The sequence below is a fragment of the Myodes glareolus genome, chromosome 13, assembly GCF_982192425.1.
Source record: "Myodes glareolus chromosome 13, mMyoGla1.1, whole genome shotgun sequence".
Lineage (NCBI taxonomy): Eukaryota > Metazoa > Chordata > Mammalia > Rodentia > Cricetidae > Myodes > Myodes glareolus.
The window spans coordinates 49,369,419-49,387,490 of record NC_142038.1 but is presented as its reverse complement, the minus strand read 5'-3'; the positions used below and the strand labels follow the sequence as shown (position 1 = coordinate 49,387,490).

General features: G+C 41.9%; 1 protein-coding gene and 1 long non-coding RNA gene across 18 annotated transcripts in view; one reads left to right on the top strand and one right to left on the bottom strand.

The window, feature by feature from the left end:
• The window catches only part of LOC125390519 (protocadherin gamma-C4), a 182,652-nt gene that overhangs the window by 109,552 nt on the left and 55,028 nt on the right, over positions 1 to 18,072 (top strand). The gene's annotated exons all lie outside the window — the stretch shown is intronic.
• Positions 4,232 to 18,072, bottom strand: part of LOC146891770 (uncharacterized) — a 50,494-nt gene continuing 36,653 nt past the window's right edge. Inside the window, exons 2-4 of the long non-coding RNA XR_015005405.2 lie at positions 16,155 to 16,205; positions 9,406 to 9,548; positions 4,232 to 4,450 (exon numbers count right to left, since the gene is read on the bottom strand). This is a non-coding gene — a long non-coding RNA (uncharacterized LOC146891770). The remainder of the gene's footprint in view (positions 4,451 to 9,405; positions 9,549 to 16,154; positions 16,206 to 18,072) is intronic.

The following is an 18,072-nucleotide window of genomic DNA, read 5'->3' as shown; positions in this document are numbered from 1 at the left end:
TTTCAGTAGTGCAATATGTGTATAATTATAAAGTTAAATATCTCTCCTATCATTTTTACCTGCACCGATGATATATAAAATATCCAGAATTCACCAACGTAGCACAAGCATGAGTTATTTTTGCCATTTACACAATGAAGAATTTCTCAAGGAAATACCTTTAAGATTTAAATGTTTTCAACGTCATATATTCATTCTTCACTAAATTTCCCCTTTCACAAACAAAATTTTCTGCAAAATGTAGATCCTAAGTGCTAACTTAGAACTTGTGTGGTTTTTCCTATTTACGTGTTGTCTATCTATTAAAAACATAATAATTGGTATCCAAATTTATAAAAGAGATTAGTGATACTTAGAGAAGGAAGGGTAATCCAATGGCCCCTAAATAAAATAAGATTCAAATGTCGTCTTGTCTGTCTTGACAACCAAGACCAAAAATATGTATAGATAGATAGATTATGTGATTGTACTTGTGTGATCTTTTTTAAGGATGTATTTGAGCCTGTATAAAAGCATTAAATTTAGCCAGGGCAGGATGATAGCAAATTAAAGGCCAGTCTTAGTGAGATCCCCCATCTCAAAATTAAAAACCAAAAGAGGATCTGGCTTAGTGGAAAGCTGAACTCCTCACCAGCTGACTTCAATCCCTAGTACTGCAATAAATAAATAAATAAATAAATAACATGTAAATTGTATTCACATAAACTGTAAGAATGTACTAAGTACAATGCTCTGTAATATCAAGGGATCAGGGCAATGCTCCCTCTTTTGTGGAAACTTAAAGTGTTTACAACATAGTTCCCATGTGGTGGGGCAACTCTAAATGAAAGGCGTAACTGAAAAACAGTTTTTAAAATTTTTTTCCAGACAGGGTTTCTCTGTGTAGCCCTGGGTGTTCTGGAACTAGCTATGTAGACCAGGCTGGTCTCGAATTCAGAGTGCGGCATGCCTCTGCCTCTCAAGTGCTGGGCTTTAAGGCGTGCAGCACCACCGCCCAGCAGGAAAACAATTTTTTAAAAATTTATTTTGCAGTTTTTTAAGATTTATTTTTACTAGGTGGTGATGGTGTACACCTTTGATTCTGGCCCTCAGGAGGCAGAAGCAGGCAAATCTCTGTGAGTTTGCGGTAAGCCTGGTCTACAAAACAAGTTCCAGGATGGCTAGCCAGAACTGTTGCACAGAGAAACCCTGTCCCAAAAAAACAAAGAAAAATTGAATTTTATTTTATGTGTGTTAGTGTCTCACCTGCATGTGTGTCTGTGACAGTGTCAGATTCTCTGGAATTGGAGTTACAGACAATTGTGAGCTGCCATGTGGGTGCTGGGAATTGAACCTGAGTTCTCTGGAAGAGAAGCTAGTTCTCTTAACTGCTGAGCCATCTCTCCAGCTCCAAAAATTATTTTAAAACTTAAGCTAACATGATATGCTCTGTTTGTTACTTTGGTTTTAGGGACAAATTATCAGGTGTTGTATCATAAGTAGTAACAACTCTTAGACAGTATCTCAAAAATCAGCAATAAGTGTGCTCCCAATTTGAGCTGATTCATTAAATAGTTCTGAGACTGGAAGCTGGAGAGAGGACTCATGTTTGGCTCTGAGCGCCTCCACAGTGGTTCCCAACCCTCTGCAACTCAAGTTTCAGAGGATCAGATGTCTTCTTCTTCTTCTCACCACCGTGGACACCAGGCACTTGTGTAGTACAGACATAATATGCAGGTGGAAAATACATACACATAACTTAAATCTTTAAAAAGCACTTTGAGGATCCATGATATCAAGCATCCTCAGATCTACAGTAGGGGTTTCATGTGTGGTGGAATGAACTCAGAACCGTGCACAAATGCACTTCCACTGAAATATTTCTTCAAATATATATATATATATATATATATATATATATATATACATATATATTGCTTTTTACTTGAGACATGGTCTTGATAAGCCACTCAGTCTGGTCTTGAATTTATGACCTTTCCGCCTCTCCATTCTGAGTAGCTCAGATTACAGTGCCACCAGGGCCGCCAACGGTACTTTTCAACTAGATTACTTCTTAACTGGTTGGCCTTGGCATGTTATTTAATCTTTGCAGCTTCAGCAAAATAAGGATAATAAGATATGATTTGAAATATTGTAATAAGGATTTGGAACAATATATAAGTCATCTGGCTCACAGCCTCTTGATAAATAATAACCATTTATTTTGTGGTTGACTGAAAAATGCATACATAGAAAAGGAATGATGATGTATCTTTCTCTAGATGATATAAACAATATGAACAATAACCTCCGGCTGAGAACAAAACTGTTTTTGAAAATTTTCTGAAGCTAATTTAAAATTTTTAGTTGGTGTGAGGCCACACACCTGTAGTCCCACCACCTGGGAGATGAAAGCAAGATTGCCACAAGATTAAGGTCATTCTCTGGTATATAAGGATATGCCTCCAAAAAATCTGTTGTGCCTAAGCATACTCATGATGAAGAAACAGTATTTTAGGCCATGAGGTGAGGGAGAAAATTGTTTTGTACGAGGCAATTTTGTGAATGTTAGCTTTTGTCTGTCTGAATAGTATGATCTAAACAAAGAGACTGTGAACGCTGTGGTTGGTTGGTTGGTTGGTTGGTTGGTTGGTTGGTTGGTTGGTTGGTTGGTTTTGAGACATAGTATCACTGTGCAAGCCTGGCTGGCCTGCCATTCCACATGTAAGTCAGGACAGTTTCAAATTGACTGTGGCAGAGGACGGTCTTGACATTGAATCGATCCCCAGTCTCTGCTCCCCAGTATTGCAATTGAGGAAAATGTGTTTTAAAAGAGTTCATGCCAATGGGATCTTGGGCAACTTTACTGGAAGATGATGACGAAAAACAGAAAGTTGGAGGTTTTCATTTTGTCTGTATGAAAATGGACACCATGGGGGTGCAGAATAACAGTTGTAGCGCTCAATTATTGTGGATGGTTGTTGATTTCAGATACATGTTGGCTATTTTCTGAGAGTAACTGGCAGTGGGTTTGGGTATTCACATTTCTCCTAGTTCTGGTAATCAAAGTACGTGAAGAACCCGTCTTCCTGTGTGTTATGGAGATGGGTATACATTCATTCCACCTCTAAATCAAAGGGTTCAGCTATAAATTAAAAATTGTACTTCTATTGAAAATTACAATGTAATCTGGCAGCAGAAATTCTTCCATCTCTTTTCTTTTGAGAGAGGAATTAAAGCTGCTACAGCCTGCACAGCTCCCTAGAACTACACAGTTCGTAGATCACTTTTCCTGAATTGGAAGGCTAATCATCCCCACTATCCCCACTTCCTCAGTAACGTGCAACTGGATCTAGCCCTGGTCATAGTGGTAGATGCTGACTCCAGGCCTGGCTGACCTTCTGCTGGCCACCTGAGATTCAGTCTGTGGCTGCCGACAAAGGCAAGATGTGCAGGATATGTGGCTTTCTCACAAGAAGTTGCCGGCAGACCTCTGTGAATTACTCTGTTGGTGGTGGAGAGATGCCCCCACTTCACCACCTTTGTGCCATGCCCTGTCTTGGCTAACATTCTTGGTAAACACTGCCGTATCTCAGCGACCCCTATGCAAAATTGCTTTCCAATTCCGTCTTAATTTCTACCTGGTCATTGTCTGGGTTTGCATTTCTGTTTCACTGTTCCTGGCTGCATTCTTTGTGCTGGTTTTTGAAGTATTGAGGATGCTTTCTACTCCCCTTTTAGGCCCCAAGTTTTAGCTTCAGGGTGTCTCTTGGTCCAAAATGTCATAGTCCTACCAGTGTGTACTGCTCCTGTGAACTCAGGGGCGAGCGGAATTCTTTCTTGGAAGCTCTGCTCCTCAGGACTCAGTCAAAATCTCACTGAAGGACCCTGGGTGGGGTAGGCAGTGACTGATCATTCTGATTGCAGGGAGCCCAAATTCATCCATCTGGGCAAGAACTTCTCCATAAAGTTTAAGCTCAGTCTCAAACAGATTTTCTCATGGTCTGAACTCTTGTCAGAGATCTTGAGGAACAATTCTGGCAACGTCTTGTAGGGAGAAACCTTGACATGGTGAGCACAAGAGGCCACGGCCAGGCATGGTCTACAGTATTTATTTATTTAGTGTTTGTAGACAGGAAACACTTGATTACATACTTTACACGCTATATTTAGTAACTTTACCTTGATATTCGGATTGTATTGATATAAAGATCAGGACAAATCTTGATCAGGGCAATCAGACACACATTCATACCTCAAAACCAGTTTATTAGATACCTGACTTTTTCTAATGAGAAATCTCTCACCAAACAATGACAGCCTGGGGCTGAAGAGGTGATGGTTCAAAGGTTAAGAGCAGATATTGCTCTTGCAAGGGATGGGGGTTCATTTTCCTGCTCTCACAAATGTTGACCCACAACTCCAGCTCCAGAGGATCCAATTTGACCTCCTTGTTGACCTCCAAGAGCACCTGCAACTACCCACACAAACAATTGCACATAATTAAAAAGACAATTAGAATGAACAATCTGGCTGATAAAGTTCTCCAACCGTAAATTTAAGAATAAGCCTCATGGAAGTCGGTAGACCCAAACTTTAAAAATTATCACTCCCTTGGCAAGGGTCATCTAACAAATGTTCCAGATTGCTTTTCTCACTGAGTTGTTTTTCAAACTGTCTTATCAGCATCACTACAAGGCTGGCAGCTTTGTGTGCTCCCATGCATGCCTGTTCCATCATCCTCTGATAGGAAGATCTTCACTTCCTGTTACCTGTCTGAGGCTTGGGAGTTGGAATAATTCAAAGGCTTTAAGTGAATTTGGGTCATTACTTGCTGCTGGGTATAGTCTGTTCCTTGAAATCAGGTGGCTGCAGAAATGGATCCTGGTGTGAACTTGATATTTCCCTGCACTAGTGTTTCAGAAACTCTCTTTTAAAAACTACAGACTTAACACTTGCAGATAAAGTTCCATTATATAAGTATTCCACTACCAGTAAGTTGTAAAGATATAACCTGAACTATAAATGGAAAGTGGAGGGGAGAAAGTAGTTACCTTTAGAGAGCTAAACTAGGTAAAGTACATAACGTGCAAGCTCTGTTTTTGTTTTGTGTCTTGAGTTTTGAGACAGGGTCCCTCTACATAGCCTGGCTGTCCTGGAACTCATTGTGTAGACCAGTCTGGCCTCAAACTCATGCCTCAGCTTCTTGAGCACTGGGGATAAAGGCGTTTGCCACTTTGCCCAGCAAAATGCAAACTCTGAAAAGTATGAAAGGAGAACTACTGTTAATTCAAGAGTAAAATAACACTAGTAGTGAGATGCATAAAGTGTGTCTGGTTGCCAATCACAAGTTTCCTTTTGTGATGGAGTCCACAGTTGGTCCATGTTGTTAAGATTTCACTGTAAACTGTGACTTGAGTTTTGGTCTCTAAAGAGAATTCAACAAATTCAATAATCTAGCATCTTCAACCTGAATGCTAATGCCCACCTGTGGGATCTACTAAAGACCAGCAACTAAAAAAAGACAAGCATATCAACAAGGTTCTAGTAGTGAATTCTAGGCCAGCCTGGGACTACAGAGTGAAACTTAATCTCAACAGACAAAGCAAAGCAAATCAACAAAATGGACTTTTCCCAGTGGTATAAGGTGGATTTCCAGTGAGTCAGGGGCCAGGGATCCTTCCTGTATTTATCAGCAGCATATATTGATACTGTTGAATTGTTTTGGCACCCTTTTTGAAAACTGTTCCATTGATAAGTGTGGCTATTTTTATAGATTGATATATTATGTGCTTACCTTGCCAATATACATTTTCTGAACTATTAAAGCCTTATAGTAAGTCTTAAAGCCAAGTACTTAAGTTAGCCACATTTTTAGTATTTGTTAATATCAATTTGACTGTACTTGGTGTTATATTTTCAAATAATTAAAACCATCTTGTCAATTCCAGGTGCAGAAAGCCTGCAGGGTTTTCTAATGGGATTGCATTGAGTTTATAGCTCTTCTGTGATGGTAGGAGAATCACTTTTAACAATATTGAGATTTTCTAATCTATGAACGTGGTATATATTTCTATTTAATTAAAGCTGGTAAACATTATCTCAGCTATGTTTTATAGAGTTTACTAATGAGGGTTTCTCAACTTTTAAAAATGATTTCTTTTTATGTGTATATGTGAGGGTTTGCCTGTATGTATGTGCACAGTATGTGTGCCTGCGCCCATGGATGCCTGAAGAGGGCATTAACTCCAACTGTGGTTGGAGGTAAACATGACTGTGAGCCACCATGTGGGTGCTGGGAACTCAACCTCAGTCTCCCAAAGTGATCTTAACTACTAAGCCATTTCTCCAGCATGTTTAAATTTTATTTTTAAGTGATATATAAAAACATAAAACTTGGACACAATATTGAGGGAATTGTGTAATGTTTTGATATATTCACATTGTGAGATATTCAAATCAGGTCTAAGTATCTGTCTTCTCAAATATCATTTCTCTCCATGAAACTTGCAAAATCTTTTCTTTTAGCTCTTTGAAGCATTGTATCATTGTTAGCTGTTGTTCCCCTTCTGTGGAATAGCACCAAAAGACTTGTGGCTGCCTTCTAGCTCAAATTTAGTAGTCATTAATCAGCCTTTGTCTGCCTTACCCCCACTCTTCCCAGTCTTTGGTAAAACAACATCCCCCAGCCCTTTTTGAGACAGGATTTCACTGTGTATCCCTGACTAGCCTGGAACTTGCTACATAGACCAGGCTGGCCTTGAACTCACAGAGATTCCCTTTCCTCTGTCTCTCAAAGTGCTGGAAGTAATGGTATAAACCACCATGCCTGGCACAATTCTTCTATTAACCCCCATGAGATCAACTACTTTAGATACAAATGTGAGTGAGGTGATATGGTACTTGTATTTTTGTCTATAGCTTATTTCACTTAACATAGTTGTCTCCAGATCCATCCATGTTGTCACAAATGAGAAGATTTCATCCTTTTGAGGTTGAGTAGCGCTGCATTGTGTATATGTGCCATTTTTTTATCCATCAGGTTATGAATACTTATACTGTGTCTATTTCTTTTCTAAGAAAAGGTTGAGGGTCTTATATATTTTTCATTTAACTGTTTAACTATGATGTTTTGTTATCATAATTAGTATTGTATCTTTTAAATTTATATTTTCTTTATTGTTTTTAGTTTACAGAAAAATACCAATTTTATTGTTGTAGATGCTTAAGACAGTTTCACTGTATAGCCCAGGCTGCCCTTGAATTTTCTACATAGCCCAACCAAGCTGGCTTTGAACTCAATAACTCAGGATTCTCCTGCCTCTTCCTCCCAAATTTAGGAATTACGGGCATGTACACTACCATGCCTGGCTAATGCTGTGCACATTTTAAATGATTTATATGTATAGGGTACTATAGCCTCATGTTATATTATGTAAGCCTGAACTATCTCTGCTTCCATTCCCTACAGTGTGCAGGTTGGAAGAGCCCACACAGAAACAGTAAGCATTGGTGTCTGTCCAAGGCTAGCAGTGGATTCTTTATTAACTAATTTATGTTACAAATATTTACTGACTCCCTAACAGTAGCAAAACCCTGTCCTAACTGATAGATGCGAGAGGTGGGTGACGTGATTCCCGCCTCAGTGAGGCTGCTTTTTCCCATGGACTTCACAGGCAGCAACCGTACAGTGCAGCCAGACCTTGTCTCTAAGTCGGGGAAGGACGTCGGGGAAGGATTGGGGGCGATTCGGCGTGAGGCCTGAGGGATTAGTAGAATATATTGAGGCAACAAGGAGAGTGAAAAAAGGAGGTTGCCAGGCAGAGGGACTAGCCTGTGCCAGGGCCCTAAATCCAGAAGAGGTGTGTGAGTCGTGGCCACGGAAAAAGTTAGGGGTACTGGAAATGGAGCACAAGGTGGACTGACAAATGGACAGAGCCTTGGAATCTTACTGGAGATTCAGGGTTCTGTTGTAGGTTCTTTTAGTTTTTAAATAAGGCAATGACAAAATATTATTTATAATGTAAAGATTCTTGTGTGGAGATGTGATCTGTGAGGGTCGTGTTGACGGGAGGCTACTTGTTCGTTTCCTGGCCGTTTAGATCCAAAATAATCACTCAGAAACTATATTATTTGCAATACTGTTTGGCCAATAGCTTAAGCGTGTTTTTGGCTAACTCTTATATCTAAAATTAACCCATTTCTATTGTTTTATTTTATAATGAGGGTCGTGGCCTACCAACAAGGTTCCAGCTGAGGACTTGCGTCTTTCTCTTCTGGTGGCTCCAGGGCTTCTCCTTAACTCCGCCTACTTTCTCTATCCTCTATCTGCTTGGAACTCCTGCCTTGCCCAACTATTCTGCTAAGTCACTGGCCAAAACAGCTTTATTCATTAACCAATAAAAGCAACACATATACAGAAGGACTTCCCACGCCACGTAAGGAAACATGTAGAGGCTACATAGAGAACTATGGCAATGTGGCTAGTAAGAAATATTGCTTGAGGGCCAAGAAGATGGCTCAGGGGTGAATCCCTCGTCCCCCAAAAGTGTGATTGCCCAAGTTGAAACCCTGGAACTCACCTAAAAGGCCAGACTCAGTAGTATGCATCTGTAACCCCATAACTCCTACAGTGAGATTGGAGGCAGAGAGAGAATGGCCTTGGAGACTGAGGGTAGTGAGCCTGGAGTATGCAGTGAAGTAGCCGAAACCAAGGGCCTGCCTCAACAAGATGGAGGGGAGAACAGATTCCCCCAAGTTGTCCTCTGATCTCCACTCATGCAACATGCATGCCTACACGCATGCACACACACACACACACACATACACCATACACACCATACACATGAATGTGTGCATGCACACATACATCCCACACACGCACACACATTCACCCCATGTATGAAAGGGGAGGAGCAGTGGATCTAAAAATAAAATGAATGAGCTGGGCATGCTGGCACATGCCTTTAATCACAACACTTGGGAGGCAGAGGCAAGGCCAACCTGGTCTACAGAGTGAGTTCCAGGATAGTCAGAGATAAACAGAGACACTCTGTCTCAGAGGGGAAAAGTGGATTGGAAACATATTTAAAAAGTAGATTCAGTAAGACCATGTTGAAATAGGTAGTTATAAATTCGATGAGGGCAGGCATTGTTTTGCTTGTTAATGCGTTCTTCAGCACTCAGGAGACAGAGGCAGGCAGATCTCTGTGACTTCGATGGCAGCCTGGGCCATCTGTAGAGCAAGTTCCAGGGCAGCCATAGTTACACAGAGAACCCTGCTCCCACCCCATACTGACACAATAAAGACAATAGTGGAGGGGACTGAGTGATTCTCAGGTGTCTTAGTCACTGTTTTATTGCTGTGAGGAGACATCATGTCCAAAATGACTTATAAGAGAAAGCATTTAATAGGGGCTTGCTTACAGTTTCAGAGGGTTAGTCCATGATTGTTATGGCAAGGATCATGATGGAAGGCAGGCATGGTGCTGGGGAAGTAGCTGAGAGCTTACGTACCTCCTGATCTTCCAGAGGCAGCAGGCAGAAAGAGACACTGGTCCTGGAGTGGGCTTTTATTTGTGAAAATAAAACATAATATATTACTTCTGAGTCTCAGAGTCCCCTCAAGAGAGAATTACTATTGATATCTAGTTATGTATATTTGGAAACATATTCTATGTGTGTGCAAGTGTATATGTGGTTTTTGTTTAAACCGAAATTATTTTATAGTATATATTACATACTGTCCTATAACTTGATATATTTATTAATGCTAGGAGTAAAACCCAGGGTCTATACATAAGTTAGTGCCTTTTCACTATCTACAGGAATAATATAAAATTTACATGTGTGTGTGAGTATGTATACCACAGTACATGTGTGGCAGTCAGAAGACATCTTTCAGGAATCAGTTCTCTTCTCCCACCATGTGGATTTTAGAGATCAAACTCAGGTCATCAGCCTGGGTGGCAACCCCCTTTCTCCAACTGAGCCACTTTGCTGACCCACATAATTTCACTGTTTATTTGCTTCGGAGTCGGGGTCCCGTGTACCATAGACTGGCCTCAAACCCCAAGCGTAACTAAGGCTGGCCTTCAACTTTTCATCTAACTACCTCTACCTCCCACGTGCTGGGATTACAGGAGTGCACCCCCACGTCCAGCTAGTCATTTTTCTAGCTTCATTCTTTGACGGGGAACATATCTATTGATCACCACCACCACCACATAAACCATGTGGGTGGCCCATGCTTGTAATTCCGGCATTCAGGGAGTAGAGGCAGGATGAGCCAAAACTCAAGTCCATCCTTAGCTGCACAGAGATTTCAAGGCCATCTTGGACTAAATTAAGCCCTGCTCAAAACCATGAATAGATAGATAGATAGATAGATAGATAGATAGATAGATAGATAGATAGATAGATAGATAGATCAAACAAAAACAGATGGGAAAGGGGGAGAACTGAATGCGTGAAGATGAATCAGAGCAGAGCGGTGAATGGTATCCGTGGAGAGCGTCCACTCTTTCCTCCTCTTACTCCCGTTGTTCCTCCTGTCTCCGACATTTCATTCACTTATTTAGTATCCTTCCAGCATCTCTTATGTGAAAGTCTGTATGTTATACACACACACAATGTGCGTGTGTGTGTATATGTATGTTGCTGGGGAACCAAAGGCCTCAAACATCTAAACAAGTCCTATACCACTGAGTTATACCCCAGATCTCTCCCCCTTTCTTTAGAGAGAGTATCATAAAACCCAGGCTGGCATGACTCTGAACTTCTGATCCTTCTACCTCCACCTCCCAGCTGTGAGATTACTAGCATGGGCCACCCCTGCTGTTTATGTGGTGCTAGGATCAAATTTAGGGACTCTGTGTGTGCTAGGTATGGCGGTTGGTTTTAATTGTCAAGTTGACAAAATCTAGAATCTAGAGAGTCTTAGTTAGGAATTGCCTGGATCAGTTGGCCTGTGGACCTGTCTGTGGGAAATTATCTTGATTATGTTAATTTAAGTGATAAGGACTCACCCTCGGGGGTTGGTGCCATTCTGTAAATCTATTGTTCTCAACCTTTCTAATGCTGAAATCCTTTAATACATTTCCTCATGTTATGGTGAACCCAACCATAAAATTATTTTCATTGCTACTTTGCTGTGGGACAATGGTCTGTACCCTGATTGGCCAGGGGCCAGGTAGGAAGTATAGGCAGGGCAACCAGGCAGGAAGTAGAGGTAGGGCAATGAGAACAGGAAATTCTGGGAAGAGGAAAGAGTCAGTCTGCAGTTGTCACCCAGATGTAGAGGACACAGAAGAGAATGCCTTGCTGATGAAAGGTACCAAGCCATGTGGCTAACACAGACAAGAATTATGGGTTAAGATGTAAGAATTAATTAATAAGAAGTCTGAGCTAATAGAGCAACCAGTTTATGATTAATATAGACCTCTGTGTATTTCTTTGGAACTGAACGACTGTGGGACCTGGTGGGACAGAAACCTCTGTCAACACTGCTTCATAACTGCAAGTTTGCTATTGTTATGAACTGTAGTGTGAATGCATGACATGCAGTGTATCTGATATGTGACCCCTGTGAAAGGGTCATTCAATCCCCCAAGGGGTCACAGCCCACAAGTTGAGAACCTCTGCCCTGGATAGAGGCTCCTGAACTGTGTTAAGAGTGGAGAGAGTGAGCCAATCAAAAGGATGCTTGCATTACTTCATCCCACGCTATCCTTAACTGCAGGTGAAAGGTGACCAGTAACTACCTCAGACTCCTCCTGCTGTGAATTCCCTTCCATGATAGACTAGAGCTTGGAATTGTGAGCTCGCATGACCTTTCCCTCAAATGCATTGTCAGGACATTCTACCACAGCAGCAGAAACAAAGTTAAGAACTAGGCAGCACTGTGCCATACTGGAGCTGTCTCTCCCACCTGCCAGTGCCTGCATCTCCGGATTTCCCGCCTAGCTCTATTCTGCCTGGCTATTGGCCAAATCAGCTTCTCTTTTAACCAATGGTAATAAAGCATATTCACAGCCTACCTCCTACATCACTCTTCCAACTGAGCTATTTTAGAAACGTTTTTTGATTTGCAGTTGACTGACTTTACATATGGAGCACCTCAAAGATACAAAGTGTCAACTATATACAGGGGGGGGAGTGTATAAGTATAGATGAGGGTTTGTATGTATGTGTGCTTACATATGCATAGATACTTGCATATGCACGTGTGTATATGTACTTTTTTGGTGTTTCAAGACAGGGTTTCTCTGTGTAATGGCCCTAGCTGTGCTGGAACTCACTTTGTAGACCAGGCCAGCCTCAAATTCACAGAAATCTGCCTGCCTCTGTCTCCCGAGTGCTGAGATTTAAAGCGTGTTCCACCACCAGGCTATGTACACCATTTCATGAGACTTTTGAGAGTAGGTTGTAGATACTGTACCTTGTTATTCCTAAGTATTTTGTTATATATTTTCTAGGAACAAAGGCATTTTTAAATAACCACATTTCAGTGATGAAAGTCAGAAAATGATATTAATATAATTGCCGCGTCTACAACCTACCTTGAAATTTTGTCATTATTTTCTTATTTATTCATTTTTACTTCTTAAGATTCATTTTATCTTATGTGTTTTGTCTGCATATATGTATGTGTGTCACATGTATGCTTGGTGCCCAAGGAGGTCAGAAAAAGGTGTTGAGGGGCTGGAGAGATGGCTCAGCGGTTAAGAGCACTAACTGCTCTTCCAGAGGACCCGGGTTCAATTCCCAGCACCCACATGGCAGCTCACAACTGTCTGAAAATGCAGTTCCACAAGATCTGACACTTTCACACCAATGCACATAAAATAAAGTTAAATAAATAATTTAAAAAAAAAAGAAAAAAAGAAAAAGGTGTTGAATCTCCTCGAACTGAAGTCACAGACAGTTGTGAGTGACCATATGGGTGCTGGGAACTGAATTGGGTCTTCTGCAAGAGCAACAGATGCACTTAGCTGCTGAGCCATCTCTCCAGCCCAATATTTATTTATTTTTGCTATGCGTGTGACATATTTGTATATGTTGGGGGGAGTGTGTTGCTCAGTCACCTTACACATTTTCACATTTTTTAAGGGTCTCTCACTGGACCTGGAGCTCACCATTTTTGACAAGACTGACAGCAAGTCTCCAGTATTGCCTATCTCTGCCCACAAAGGATGGGGTTATAAACCTCATGGATGACGGGGGTCCAGATGTACAAAAAATGATTTGCCTGGGGTGGGATGGATGGCTCAGCAGGTGGAAGGACTTGGAGCACAGGCCTAATGGACTTGAACCTCGGCACCCACATTAAAATCCGGATGTGGGGACCACAGCTGTGAACCCAGCCGTCTATGGTGAGATGGGAGGCACTCACGGGAAAAACGACTGGAAACTCCTAGTCCAAGTAGCCTAGAGTACACTATGCAGTGGTGGAACAGCAAGAGATGCTGGCTCATTGTGGAAGGAGAGTTCTCTTCTGACCTCGAACACACACACCCAACACACACAAACAGAGGTGGGGGGAGATTTTAAGTTAAAACTATAAAAACTGTATTTAAAAGAAAGCACTATTCACCAAGTCATCTCCCCAAACCCTTACCATGATTTTTGTGCTTTTTTCTCTTAAAGAGAAAGAGTTCAGGAGTATATGTTCTATTTAGTCATTGTGTGTCTTTGGTCCACTTCAGTCTGAGACGGTTTCTAAATTTCCTTTTGGTATATGAAACCAGGACTCTGAGGTTTGTAAGCCATGTGTTTCACAGGATGCCCTTGTGTTTGTCAAATGTTTCCTTGTGGTTATATTTAAACTAGGCACTAGGGGTAGTTCTATATTAGTTATCCATTGTCTTGTCACAAAATATGTAAACTAAGCTTCTTAAACATGTACTGTTTTGTTAGCTTTGTGGGTCAGGGACCTATGTCTGCTGTGTGATTCAGGGACCTATGTCTGCTGTGTGGGTCAGGGACCTATGTCTGCTGTGTGATTCAGGGACCTATGTCTGCTGTGTGGGTCAGGGACCTAGGTCTGCTGTGTGGATCAGGGACCTATGTCTGCTGTGTGGGTCAGGGACCTAGGTCTGCTGTGTGGGTCAGGGACCTAGGTCTGCTGTGTGGGTCAGGGACCTAGGTCTGCTGTATGGGTCAGGGACCTAGGTCTGCTATGTGGGTGCCTCTGCATCAAACTGTAAAAAGACTGCAATCAGGACACCACTTCGGTCAACTTCCTCACATAGTTACCAACAAACTTTAGTTCCTTGCAGGTTGTTGGAATGAGGCCCCCAGTTTCTTGCTGCCCATTAGCTGGAGTTCTGCCTTAGTTTCTTGTTGTGTGGACTCTCCGGGAAGCAGCTCCATTGTGACGTAGCTTCCATCAGAACAAGTAAAGAAGGGAGCCAGAGGAGGAAACTGTGATGGATGCCACAATCTCTACATAAACCCCAATTTGAAAGTGACCTGTGTTACTTTAAATATATTCAGGTCATTAAAACGAAGTCATTTGGTTCAGCTCACACTCAGGAGAGATGATTTTCACTCCACGTACAGTAATTTTCTGTATTTTGGCTGTCACTATATTGTAGGAAGGAATTTCTCTTTTGTCTATTTGTGTGTGGCTGTGTGTTTGTTCAGTAAGATGCATTCCATTTCTGCTGTTTTTATTTTTCATCTCAAATTGCTCTAGATTTTATCCGTAAGAACCTCTTCTAGCTGGTCCCTGTGTCTTTGTCACGCTGGCATCATCTTTCTTGAGCCATTTCTTATTTTCAGATATCAGAAGATATTCCAGGCTCACTTTGAATGTTGCCTGTTCCAGTCCTGAGATAGATGATTTTACCTGTATCTGAGATTCCTGCGTCTTTGTAGTAGGGAATAGTACTCAGGACCTAAGACCTGGGTGCTGTCTGCTCACTCGTGGTGGCCTGTCACTGTGTCTAGGCCTTTTCAGCAGGTGGGGCCAGCAAACACACACAGGACCACATTTATATCCGTCCACATACACACTCCTGAGATCATAGCATCCTGTTGATGCCTGCCTTTCAGGTTCTTCTTGCCCTTCTCCCTTTGCTCCAGATTCTCTTTCCCAACAACGAGAGCATGACCGCCAACATGATGGACACAATCCCGACAGATGCGGGAAGTCGTTTCTGAATTGCTACACCGATACCAGTGAGAGAAAACATCTTCTAGGGTTAAAGTTTGCTTGTAATTGGTTGCCTTTAAACTGAGGGTATATGTGAAGAGTTAAAATATTGCTTCTAGTATTGTTTTATGATTCATTTGAAGTAAAGTTAAGATTATCGCTTTGGTTTATGTGCAGTTTCAGAGGCTTTCCACGTCCTTATTGATTTGCTTTGGTTGTTCATGTTGTTGGAGCTGATGTTTAAGTTTTTTGGGTTTTGTCTTTTGAGATTTTTTTAAATATGTTTTTTAACATTTCATTTTTATTCTATGTGAATGTGTGTTCTGCTTACATGTGTGTCTGTACATCATGCATGTGTTGGATCCCCTTGGACTGGAGTTGCAGGCTGTTGTGAACTGCCATGTAGATGCTGGGGATTGAACTTAGGTCCTCCAGAAGAACAATCAGTCCTCTTAACCCCTGAGCCATCTCTCCAACCCCCTTGGTTTTTGCTTTTGTTAAACTAGGTCTCTTGTGGCCTAGACAGCCCTCAGACATGACTCACAAGCAAGTATGACCTTGGATTTCTGATCCTTCTGCCTCCACCTGAGGGCTGGGATCACTGATGTGTGCTGCCACACTGGGTATCATATGGTGCGGGGATAGAAATTAAAGCTTCCTGCACACTAGACAAGCACTCTTCCAACTGGACCACATCTCCAGCCCCAGTTTGTTCTTTTAGAATATGTAAAATGCTGATGTAGTTAAAGTCAAAGCCTGAAAATAAGAATACAGATCAGGAGAGTGGTTCAGAGCACTGGCTGCTCTTCCAAAGGACAGGAATTCAATTCCCAGCACCCACATTGCGCTCACAATGGTCCCTGAGGCATCTGATACACTCCTCTGGCTCTGTGGGAACTGCATGCATTTGATGCACAGCCATGCATTCAAGCAAACACTTAAAAATAAATCTAAAACGAGAAAAAAGAGTATGCAGGAAATTCTCATCCCTTTCTTTTTCCTTCTGCCTCATACGTACCTCGTGTTGTAGATGATTCCATTCATTTCCGATTTACCTCCCTGTGTTTCTCTTTAAAAGAAAAACACATGTGTTTACATTTTTTACTTCCTCTGGCTGTACAAAGGCAACAGTCCTGACTTTGAAGTAATAAAAAAAATTTACTACAGTTTAAATAACTCCAGCCCCCTAAACATAGTTCAGAGATGTATTAGCCCTGAGAAATTGCATAAAGCTCTAAGTTTGCTGATAGCCTTCCACTGCGCAGCCACCTTGTAGATAACAGATGAGTTAAGAGATGCATGCTAATTAATTCATGTGCATGTTAATTAATTCATGTGCCTGCTAATTCAATCATGCACAGGCAGCAGAGCATCTAACTGTGGTGCCTCTTTGTCTCCGGGTGACAAACTCACATGGAATTGAATTTGGGGGACCATTTTGTTTATTTTTATTTGTATGGGTGTGTACCTGAATGGATGTCTGTGCACCACATGCAGGCAGTGCCCACAGTAGCCAGAAGAGGTGTTGGATCCCCCTGGCACTGGAGCACTCCTAGGTGGGTGCTGGAAATCAAAATCTTGGCCTCTAGAAAATCAGCCAGTGCTCTTGAGCACTGAGACAGCTCTCCAGCCTCAGCACCCCCACATGGCATTTTTACAATACTGTACAAAAGGAGTCAGTCGATAGAGAAAAGTGATGATGCAGCCAGTGAGGTTGGAGTTAGGCGTAATGGGGTCATAGAGCAAGGACCTGTGGGAATGTGGCCATGCTGGGAGGAAATCTGTAGTGTTGGCAACTGGGCATTACCCTTTGCTATGCAGAGGACACACAGAAAAAGCAAATGACCAGTCATGGGTATATTTTAAAGTCTCAGGGTGGAGAGATGACTCTGTGGTTAAGAGCTTACTAGGCAAGAATAAGGACCAGAGTTCAGATTCCAGCACCTATGGAACTGGCGCGGTCACTCGAGTGGTTGTAATTCCCGTGCTGGGGATAAGGTCATACAGGAGAATCACCTGGAGCTGACCAACCACCCGCATCACCCTAGGTTCAGTGAGAAAGGCTACCCCAAAGGAGTAAGACAGGGGTACAGAGCACAGCACCTGACAGTCCCTGGCTTCCAAGAGTGTGTGTACGCTCATGCTCAGATACGTGCGCCCACACCCCACACCCAAAGCTTAGTAAGGCTGAATGTATAAACATGAATGGGGGGAGCAGCTGGAACAGGCAGGGCGAAGCTACTCCCTGGGAAGTCCCACCAGCAGAAAGCTTCCCATTAAAGGGGCTCTCTGAGAACGCTCACAGCGTTGAAACTAACCAGATAAATGTTGGAAGTTAATCCATATGCAGAAAGGAAATGGCAGTGTGCCTTAGAAAAGATTTTCCTTTCTTATTATAAGTAGCCTTTTAATTTTCAATAGTCTTAATTTTAAAATATTGCCTCATATTCAATATCCATTTTACTGTTTTGTTTCTCCATATAAATTTATAGCCAACAATAAGAGTTTGTAATGTTTTAGCAAAAAGTGCTACAAGGTTACAGAAGACTCATGCATTACCATAGTTTATTAAGATTGATTTCTGCAGTTTCAGCTCACACAGATATATTTAAGTCCTATGGTGCTGTGTAAAATGAGGACAGACAGTGTGGGCTGTTGTGTACTTTGCCTTTAAGATTCACTGGCTTTATTGAAGCATAACTTATGTACATTAAAAGTTACCTCTTAAAACTGCACAGTTCACTGAGCTGTGTAATTTCATACATCTGTGTGACCATCGCCACAATAAATACATAGTCCATGTCTGTAGCCTTCACCGTCCCCTTCCAGCCCTTTGTAATCGATCCCCTCATCCGCAGCGCTGACTGGCGATGACTGCTGGGCCATTATAAACCAGCTCTGCCTCTTTTGGAATTTCCTCTAAATGGGTTTCCACA